Below are 8,789 nucleotides of genomic sequence, written 5' to 3' on the forward strand. Positions count from 1 at the left end.
ACTCAGAGAATGTCAGCTCACAAGGTGCATTTGTCAACTATATTACCTCTCTGGGGACCCTCAGAAGCTGAAAGTCATGATACTGATACTGCCACAGGATACTAAAGACGTCTGGAAGCGTAAGATAACACCCTTGTAGCAAGTGATCACAAAGGGATGGAGATCGCAAAGGTGCTTGAAATGACTGAGACCTGGTAACAGTTGCAGAGATTCCTAGAGCTTAAAAAGGATTCGGTTAATAGACCAGTGCGGAAAGAAATTGCGCCCAGCCACTGTGTGGGTGTGAGGAGAGACTGGCGTGCAGAACAGTCAAGAGGTAAGGGTGGGGACATCCCCTAAGGAGGAGGAGCTGTGTGGGGACACCCACACCAGACCACCCTTCGTCTGTCCTCAAGGGTCAGTTGTACTGAGGACAGCAACTTTCCAGGGCCAAATAAAGGCTGGCGGGGACCACTTGACAATCTCCACCACTGAGGAGGACAGAGGACTCAAAGACACACCAAAGGTGCCTTTTCTGGGGTGAGCACTCCCCTGAAACTACCATCATAGGCCTTGCTGGCTTTTTTTCGCCCAGAGCTGGCTTCTCTGGTGAGCCCAGGGCACAAAGCCATGAGCGGCCATTTGAGGGAGTGTGGATAGCAGGTCAAGAGGCACTCCCGGAGCTTGAAGTGGAAGGACAAAAAGACATTCTTCTGCCACACTTCAGGCCTGAGCACTGCCCCCCAGGCCAGGAGCCTGCAAGATAACACCCTCCTTGCAAAGCTGTTGCAGAAAAGGTCACATGGTGCCTCAATCATGAGTCACGACAGAAATGTGGCCCTTTGCGCTTTGAAGTCTCGTGAGGTAGGATCAGAAGCACTGTCACTTCAAAGCCAGACGCGGCTCTGGCTCACCTTTGAGGCTTCAGGTGGCAGCTTTATTCCGGAGGCCCAGGCCTGAGCGAGTGTAACCAAGACGCTGCCTGCAAGGGAGACCTGCATCTCCACCGGGGTGGCACAGTTCCGCAAAGGCTGCTTGGGGTGCAGGTAGAAGCCTCTCTTCTCGGCGGGTGGTTTTGGGCTGTGCGTCGTGCAGACGGGAGTGCATACACACGTGTGTGTTTCTCGTTCAAGTGGTGTCTCAGAGCAGCTTGCCAGTGCAGGCCACACGGAATTAAGGAATGTTGTGCCAGAGTTGACTAGATCTGGCTAAACCCAGATTCTCCAAATAGCTGATTCCCCAAGTCAGTGTCTAGTGCATTTCAGACGGAATGACCCTGACTTGGGGAAAACTGATGTCCAATGACCCAGTGATCGCTGTGTGAGCCCCCAGCCAAAGCACAGTTCTGAGAGTGGGTGGAGGGGTTTCCCTGAGGGCAGTGGAGAAGCCTTGAGGCCAGTGGGCCTGGAGTGGTTAAGGAGGACTCTAGAGGACCGGCTCAGGGTAGGACATGTTTGTGGGGGATCTCCAGGCAGCATTAGGTAGGTGGAGAGACGTCTCCCTCCCCAAGATGGGCCAAGCGTTGCTGAGCACTGGCCTCTGGGCGTGGCCCCCTTTGGCAGTAGATACCAGCCTCTTCGCTATGGATTTCCTTCAGCTTCCTAAATCTTCAGTACCTACTTCAAGTTGCAGCCGGGGCACAGCTTTCACCAAGGGGAGTAAGTGTGAGCTTTACAGCAGAGCATGAGACCCAGAGATGCCTGGAGGGGGGAACCCACAGAAAACGGGACTTCCCACATTAATGGAGGGTGGGGAGCAAAGTCATTATTCTCCGAGTATTAAAGGGTATATGACTCCAAAGACAGGACTATTTCAATGACATGAATAAAGTGGGATGAAATTGATGGTTAAGAGATCTGTGAGCTATTGATATTTCTTCCCTGGGACTTTACACTGAAAACACACACATATATGGCAAATATATTGTCAGCCTACCTGAGCTGCTATAATAAAACACTGCAGACTGCGTGCCTTAAACAACATGAATTTATGTCTCACAGTTCTGGAGGCTGGAAGTCTCAGATCAAGGTCTGGCAGGGTCAGTGTCTGGTGAGGCCACTCTTCCTGGGTTGCTGACGACCACCTCCTCACTGTGTCCTAAGAGGCAGAGAGAGAGAGAGAGAGGAAACAGAGAGAGAGAGAGAGGAAACAAACCCTCCGATGTCTCTTCTGTTAAGGACATTCATCCTATGGGATCAGGCCCCACCCTTACTTCATTTTACCTTAGTTGCCTTCTAAAAGCCCTATCTCCAAATACAGTTACATTGGGGGTTAGGGCTCCAGCATGTGAATTTTGGGAGGGACACTTCAGTTCACAGGAATGGCTTCTACTCTGACCTGGAACAGAAGTCACATTTCTTTAATTTATTCAAATGGAACATAACTTGCCCTAATTCACCGAGGTTCACTGGAGGATGCTCCAGCTCCATTGTCACTGGATACCTTCTGCTCCCAAGATCCTGCACGGGTCCTAGCCCGGGCATCCCTCGATGGCTGCACTATTTCCAGAGAACCCTGGGTTTCAGTCCGCACTGGTCACAGCCACGGTGCCCATCGAGGACTGGGCCCTTCAATAGAGGCATCCGAATGACACTCGGGCATGCAGCTCACTCCTGCAGGCCCCGAGCTCTCCGTGTTAAATGCTCTTGCACCTTCACGTCTGAGGCTCCTTTAGCAGAGTGCTTGTCTAGGCTCTTCTTGGGAACCACAATAGCCCTGCACCTTCCCAGGCTGACCTTTGGACTCACAAGCCTAGCATCCTTTTCAGGTAGGGCTTCAGGCAGCCTCCCTGAGAATGGTGAAAGCTCTCATGGTGAAATGATCATGAGAATGGTGAAAGACCTGGGGAACTAGGTCTTTTGTTTTGTTTTGTTTTGTTTTGTTTTAAGACAAGGTCTCACTCCTGTTCCCCAGGCTGGAGTACAGTGGCATGATCACAGCTCACTGCAGCCTCAACCTCCTGGGCTCAAGGGATCCCCCTGCTTCAGTCCCCTGAGCAGCTGGGACTGTAGGTGCACACCATCATGCCTGGCTAATTTTTGTATTTTTTGTAAAGATGGGATCTCGCCATGTTGCCTGGGCTGGTCTTGAACTCCTGGGCTCAAGCAATCTACCTGCCTTGGCCTTCCAAAGTGTTGGGATTAGAGGTGTGAGCCACCGCGCCCAGCAGGCCATGGGAGTCTTAATACATCTGGAGCCGTAGATCCTCCTGCAGTCAGGAGAAAGCCTGTGGACCTTCCCCAGAAGGATAGTTTCACATGCATCAAGTAAAATGCACCGAATTAGAGAGGAAAACAGATATATGGAAATGTAGTCACCAATGTAGCAATACATACGTTTCTTTAGGTACTGGATAACAAGATCCAGTGACAGGTTTAATGATTATCATAATTTTGAATTCATGATGAGCTGAGAAGTTATTTTGAATTATCTGCAGCAGCTGTAGTGGGATATGAGAGTATCTGTGATGTCTATTGGTGACAAGTCCCAGGAACCACACCATCTATCGTACTGTGGTGTGATGTCTACGTGCATAATGGAAGGAAATGCTACGTTCAGTTAGTGATTAGTGAAAATAGCATGTAATGTTTTCCCCCAACAAGTTCATGACACCCCTGAATTCTCCTCCCGATCCCCAGGTTGAGAACTTCTGGGTTAGGCAGAGATATAAGGAACCTGGGCACAGGTGTTCTTCCTCTGGTGAAGGATCATTTGTGTGCCCTCTTTATTATGCGAATGTGAGCCCCCAGGGTCCCATCCTCTTCCTGTTGGGTTTTGGGCTGGCCCAGGACCTTTGCTTGTGGGGGGATTAGAGAAGCTGGCCGGCCCTCTTTGTATGCCGCACTATAGGAAGCAGAGTCCCATGGCTCTCAGAAGGCAAAGACACCCATATCCCAGTCCCCAATCTCAGAGATGCAAAGTCAGGGATACCTGTCCAGGAGTTGTAGGGCAATCCAAGAAGCAGTGGCAGGGGCAAGCAATGGAGGCCCCCAAAATAAATCACCTTGAGTTAAGGGGGATCTCAGCTGATAACACTGTTCTGGCCAGTATGGAATGTGGCTGATACTGGACACCCCTTCAAATCCAGCCACCCTGACCCAGGAGCCATGCTTTGGGAAAGGATGGCCGAGTGTGAAATGAGAACTAAAAAGAGCCTTAAGCCTGAACCTCAACCACCAAGGGCATCCCAGCCTCTGGGGCAGCAGCGTCCCTCCTTGAGGCACCATGCTGCAACAGTGACACCTTGTGACTGCTTGGAGAAACAGCAGCAGAGGCTGATGGAACCCTGGCTCTCCTCCCTCAGGTGTGAGGAAGAAAAGGTGACCTCCCCTTTGGACCAAGGGGGTCCCTGGGGTCTTTGAATAATTTGGGGGCAAGTCTTCTGCCTAAAAGACACATAGGGAAAAATAAATGAAGCAATGAGAGAAATGGGACCATTTTTGTAATCTAAGTTGGTGAAGTAGGTCACACCAGTTTCACCATCATCATCATCTTATATGATATTTTATTACTACTACTGCCTCCTGGCATGTATCGATGTAGTAAGTTCCACTATCAGAGGATGGCCTTACCTACCTTTATGGTTTTGATTTTGTTATCGTTTTGTTTCTGAGACAGAGTTTTGCTCTGTTGCCCAGGCTGGAGAGCAGTGGTGCGATCTCAGCTCACTGCAACCTCCGCCTCTCGGGTTCAAGTGATTCCCCTGCCTCAGCCTCCTGAGTAGCTGTGACTACAGGCATCTGCCACCACGCCCGGCTAATTTTTTCTATTTTTGGTAGAGAAGGAGTTTCACCATGTTGGCCAGGCTGGGCTCGAACTCCTGGGCTCGAGTGATCCTCCTACCTCGGCCTCCTGAAGTGCTGGGATTACAGGCGTGAACCACTGCACCCAGGCCCCTAACTTTATGTCATAAAAGTTCTTATGAAAGTACTTGGGGTCACCTAATTGTCACCCCATCAAGCATCTCCAAGGCCCAACCACTCCCAGCAGATTCTGCCTTTGACACAATTGTGAATTCCTTTTCCCAACTCCTAATCCCCTCCTGTGGTATCCCCTCTCCCCAGCACTGCAAACTACCACCTTTCCTCCAGCCGGCAGCCATCTCTCTCCTCCTGCTCTTCATCACCTGCTCTTAGGGGTCAGTTGCCTCTGGTATAACTTCTTGGCCAGGGTTATTCTTCCAAGGACTGTATACATTGAAACAGGGAGCAAAGCTGTAGTTCAAACCAAGAGAGAAATGCTTCTATAAATACGTATCTCCAGTGACTCTGAAATTGCAGCAAACAGGCTGCACAGGTGGGGTCCAACACCGACTTCCCAAAGCTGCACTGCATCTGAAACCAACCAAACCGGGTGAGGGGGCCACACAAGGGAAGGAGCACTCCTTTGGCAGGATGGGGATGGGGGGCGTTTCCAGCTGCTGTGCATTACCATCCATCTGCATTACCCTTGGCCTTCAGGGAAGCCTCCCACCAGTTCTCCCCAGAGTCAGTTCTTTATTGGAGAAAGGAAGGAGGAAGGCATTCCATGTGGGCTCAGATACACATAGAGGGCAGTTGCTGTAGGACTCAGGGCTCAGAGGAGAATTTATCAGTTTCCAGGACTATGATGGGAGATGCCAGGGTTCCCACTGAATGTGGGATAAAATCACAAGCCCTTCTGCTTGGAGATTTAAAAAGGGAGTGACCCCATAAAGCTGGAGGAGTTGGGGCTAGAAACAGGTTGATAACAAGACCTTGGCTTGATGGGAACTGTTGTACAGACATGGAAGCTGAGGCCTGTGAGGGTGTGAGTAGCACCAGCTCTCTGATGCCCTTGTAAGTGATTTTTGCATGGATCCCATGCTAACCCGTATTCTGGGTCTCTGTGTCCTGGCCCACTATCCCCACTCCAAAATCCAATCAGGGCTCTTCAAAGACCCTGAGCCATCAAGGGGTGACCCATCTGCACCCCAATAGAGGCTGGCACAAGCCCACCACTGGCTTCCACTACTCAATTGCACCTGGTTGAGAACACGCTTATCCTCTCCTTGTCTGTTACACCTCATTTGATCCTCCCTTGCACTGGTGTCCTAAGTAGAAATGCTCCTTCTTATTCATCTCTCACAGCAAGGACTCATGGCTCCCGTCCACCCTGCGTGCCTGGCATAGGCTGGGTGCAGAGCAGAGCTGATAAATACCTGGTGATTGACAGCTGTAGTCATCACCACTGCCCCAGCCCTCGCTTCAGACCAGGAAGCAACTGGAGGCTCAAAGACCCTGAGTCCTGGCTCCATAGCACCAGCTAATGATAACAGATGGCTAGGGGCTTGCTCCAAGCCCCTTATACCTGGCTGTGTGCAGGAGCCCTCTGGTAGGATTGATGATAATGCCGGGGTGCCTAGTGTGCCCCAATCACCAGTTAAGAAGATTCTCATATTTCTCTTAAGGTTCAAATAATAATTCTAAGCCCCTCAACATTATGAGAAGGAGCACTTACGGCTTAGGATAAAATTTCCAATGATGGCATCATGCGGGGATTTTAAAGGTGCTGAATCTTTGTCACAGAGGAGAGGGAGGTGATGTGCCCTGAAAGTCACTGGTGACTCAAACCGTGGCTCAGGTGTGATGAGGAGACAGACACTCAAGATGCTGGTGACAGGTTGAGATGAAAAAATGTTCCATGAAATGTGAAAGTGGAAAGGAGTTACCCTCTGTGGAATTAAAAGATGTCTTTAAAACCAAATGCATTAACTCCTACAGGAGACATTTAAACAATTACATGCACACCCGTAATAGTTTGTATATTCAAGCTGGATCTTCTCACTTGGAAAAACGATCTCTTTTGTATGCACATCTTCTTAATGGCCCAGTGGGAGATGCCCTGTACTCAGGGTTGCCCTGGGTTTGGGCATAGATGAGGTGCACCCCTAGTTCCTGGTGAAACCCAGGTCTGGGTGAATGGAGCAAATCCAGATCCTTCTAATGGGATAGGGAAGCAGATTGGCTCCTGTTACCTGTCACTGAGTGATCCAAAGGACCAAGGCCAGGGACCCTTGCACCAAATTGTGCTGTCAGATTCTCTCTCCCAGGAGGGGAGCCCAGGGAAGCCCAGGGCCGCTGGAGTCACCTCCAGGCAGTGCACGTTGCTCAGCAACCTCTTTGCAACTGTGAGCTGCTCCACATCCCTGCGAAGAGCCTTCTATTTGCTTGAATTAGCTGGAGCTGATTTCTCTTGCAGGCAACAAAGAACCTTCCTGTTAGCAAAATGAAGTTTCCTGCTTCAGCATGAGAAAGGCTCCTTATGGAGAGAGGGGAGAGGGGAGCGGGAAGACAGAGGCCCTGGGTATGGGTGCTTGGAGATTCTCTCTTTCTTGGGGGTGGAGGGGGAAAGGGAGAGGGAGGTTGTATGGCCAGATCTCTTCCACAGCCTTAGAACAGAAGTGTAAGCCCTTTTGACAATCTCAGCTGAATGCCTTGGGAAATACCAGGTTAGGGTGTTTTCTCGGATGAAAACTCAGGTGGTGCAGGCAGCAAAGCCCATCATCGACTGCCCCAGGGAGTCAGGTGCAGATTCTTCCCTTCCCTGCAGTGTGCCCTGGCCTGCAAGGCCCTGTCTACGGACACCAGGGTGGACTGAGGCTGCCACAGGAGGGCATGGAGGGGTGTGGAGGAAACGGGAAAGCTGCTCGTTTCACCGGCATGTGACAATGTGTTCTGTCTACACCATGCCTGCCGCAGGAGGCACTTGGTCAGATGTTGGCCCTTGCTGCACCCTGAAGGTCAAAGAGGTGATGGGGATTCTCCTTCCCCACATCACCCCAGGAATTCTCACAGGTCCTTGGGTCTCTCTGGGAAGGCTTCCCTGAGTCCCCAGCCCCAGTTGGGGGTCCCTGCTCTGTGATCCCATGACACCCTAACTTTCCACAAGGAACTGGGGTGAGTGAGGGTCTCTTGGGTGCAGGGAACTCATTCAGGTTTATTATGGAGGCTGGGTCACAATGACGGTTGCACAACTTTATAAATTTTCTAAAAATTACTAAATTGTTAAACAAGAAAGAAGGAAACAAAAGCTGTTTTGTTGAAGGATGTACATGTAAATAAAGAAGACAGGACTCTCAGCTCCATGCAAGGCTGCCCGGGTCCCCAGGACTGGCTCATAGCAAGACCTCCCTGGAGGTCCCCATGGGGCCTGGAACACGGCTCAGCTTTGGAAGGGCTGGAGGGTCCAGGGAAGTCTATTAGCTCTGCTCCATCCTTCCCACCTTTCAGTCTCTGTCTCCTACCACCATTGTCCCAGCTGGCAGCCACTATCTCTGCTGACCTGTCCACCCATGTCCATCACTGGCAGCCTGAATCACGTGATCTGTGAATCACGTGCTCCTTCCTGGTCCAATCAACCATGGCGGAGGAAATGGGGCCATGTGAGATGCCTCCTGTGGGGCCGCCTGGAGCTGCTGCCTTCAGCAGGGGCTTGGCAGGTGCTCTGAGGCTTTGTGTGTTTGTCTCCACCTCTGTGCCAGGAGGCTGCTGCCCTTCAAGTCTCGTGGGGACAGTCATGTCCACTCACACTGTCTGCGGTGGCTGCTTTGGAGCTACAGCAGAGCAGGATAGTTATGACAGAAACTGTACGGTTTGTAAAACTGAAAACACTTGTGATCCAGCCCTTTGCAAAAAATTTCCCTAATCCTTGCTCTGAATTATAAGCTTTTCAGGGAAGGGACTAGGTCTTGTTCATCTCTGGATCTTCAAAACTTAGCAGAGTGTCAGACACATAGGAGAAGCTCAGTCAATTGTAGGAGCTCAATTAAATAAATAAATAGTGGAGTCTGG

General features: G+C 50.7%; 1 long non-coding RNA gene across 1 annotated transcript in view; it reads right to left on the minus strand.

Moving 5' to 3' along the window:
• Positions 1 to 1,949: 1,949 nt before the first annotated feature.
• LOC105552420 overlaps positions 1,950 to 8,789 on the minus strand; it is an 18,713-nt gene continuing 11,873 nt past the window's right edge. Inside the window, exon 4 of the long non-coding RNA XR_001008006.1 lies at positions 1,950 to 2,076. This is a non-coding gene — a long non-coding RNA (uncharacterized LOC105552420). The remainder of the gene's footprint in view (positions 2,077 to 8,789) is intronic.

The sequence above is a fragment of the Mandrillus leucophaeus genome, unplaced genomic scaffold (assembly GCF_000951045.1).
Source record: "Mandrillus leucophaeus isolate KB7577 unplaced genomic scaffold, Mleu.le_1.0 Scaffold555, whole genome shotgun sequence".
In the NCBI taxonomy this organism is placed as follows: domain Eukaryota; kingdom Metazoa; phylum Chordata; class Mammalia; order Primates; family Cercopithecidae; genus Mandrillus; species Mandrillus leucophaeus.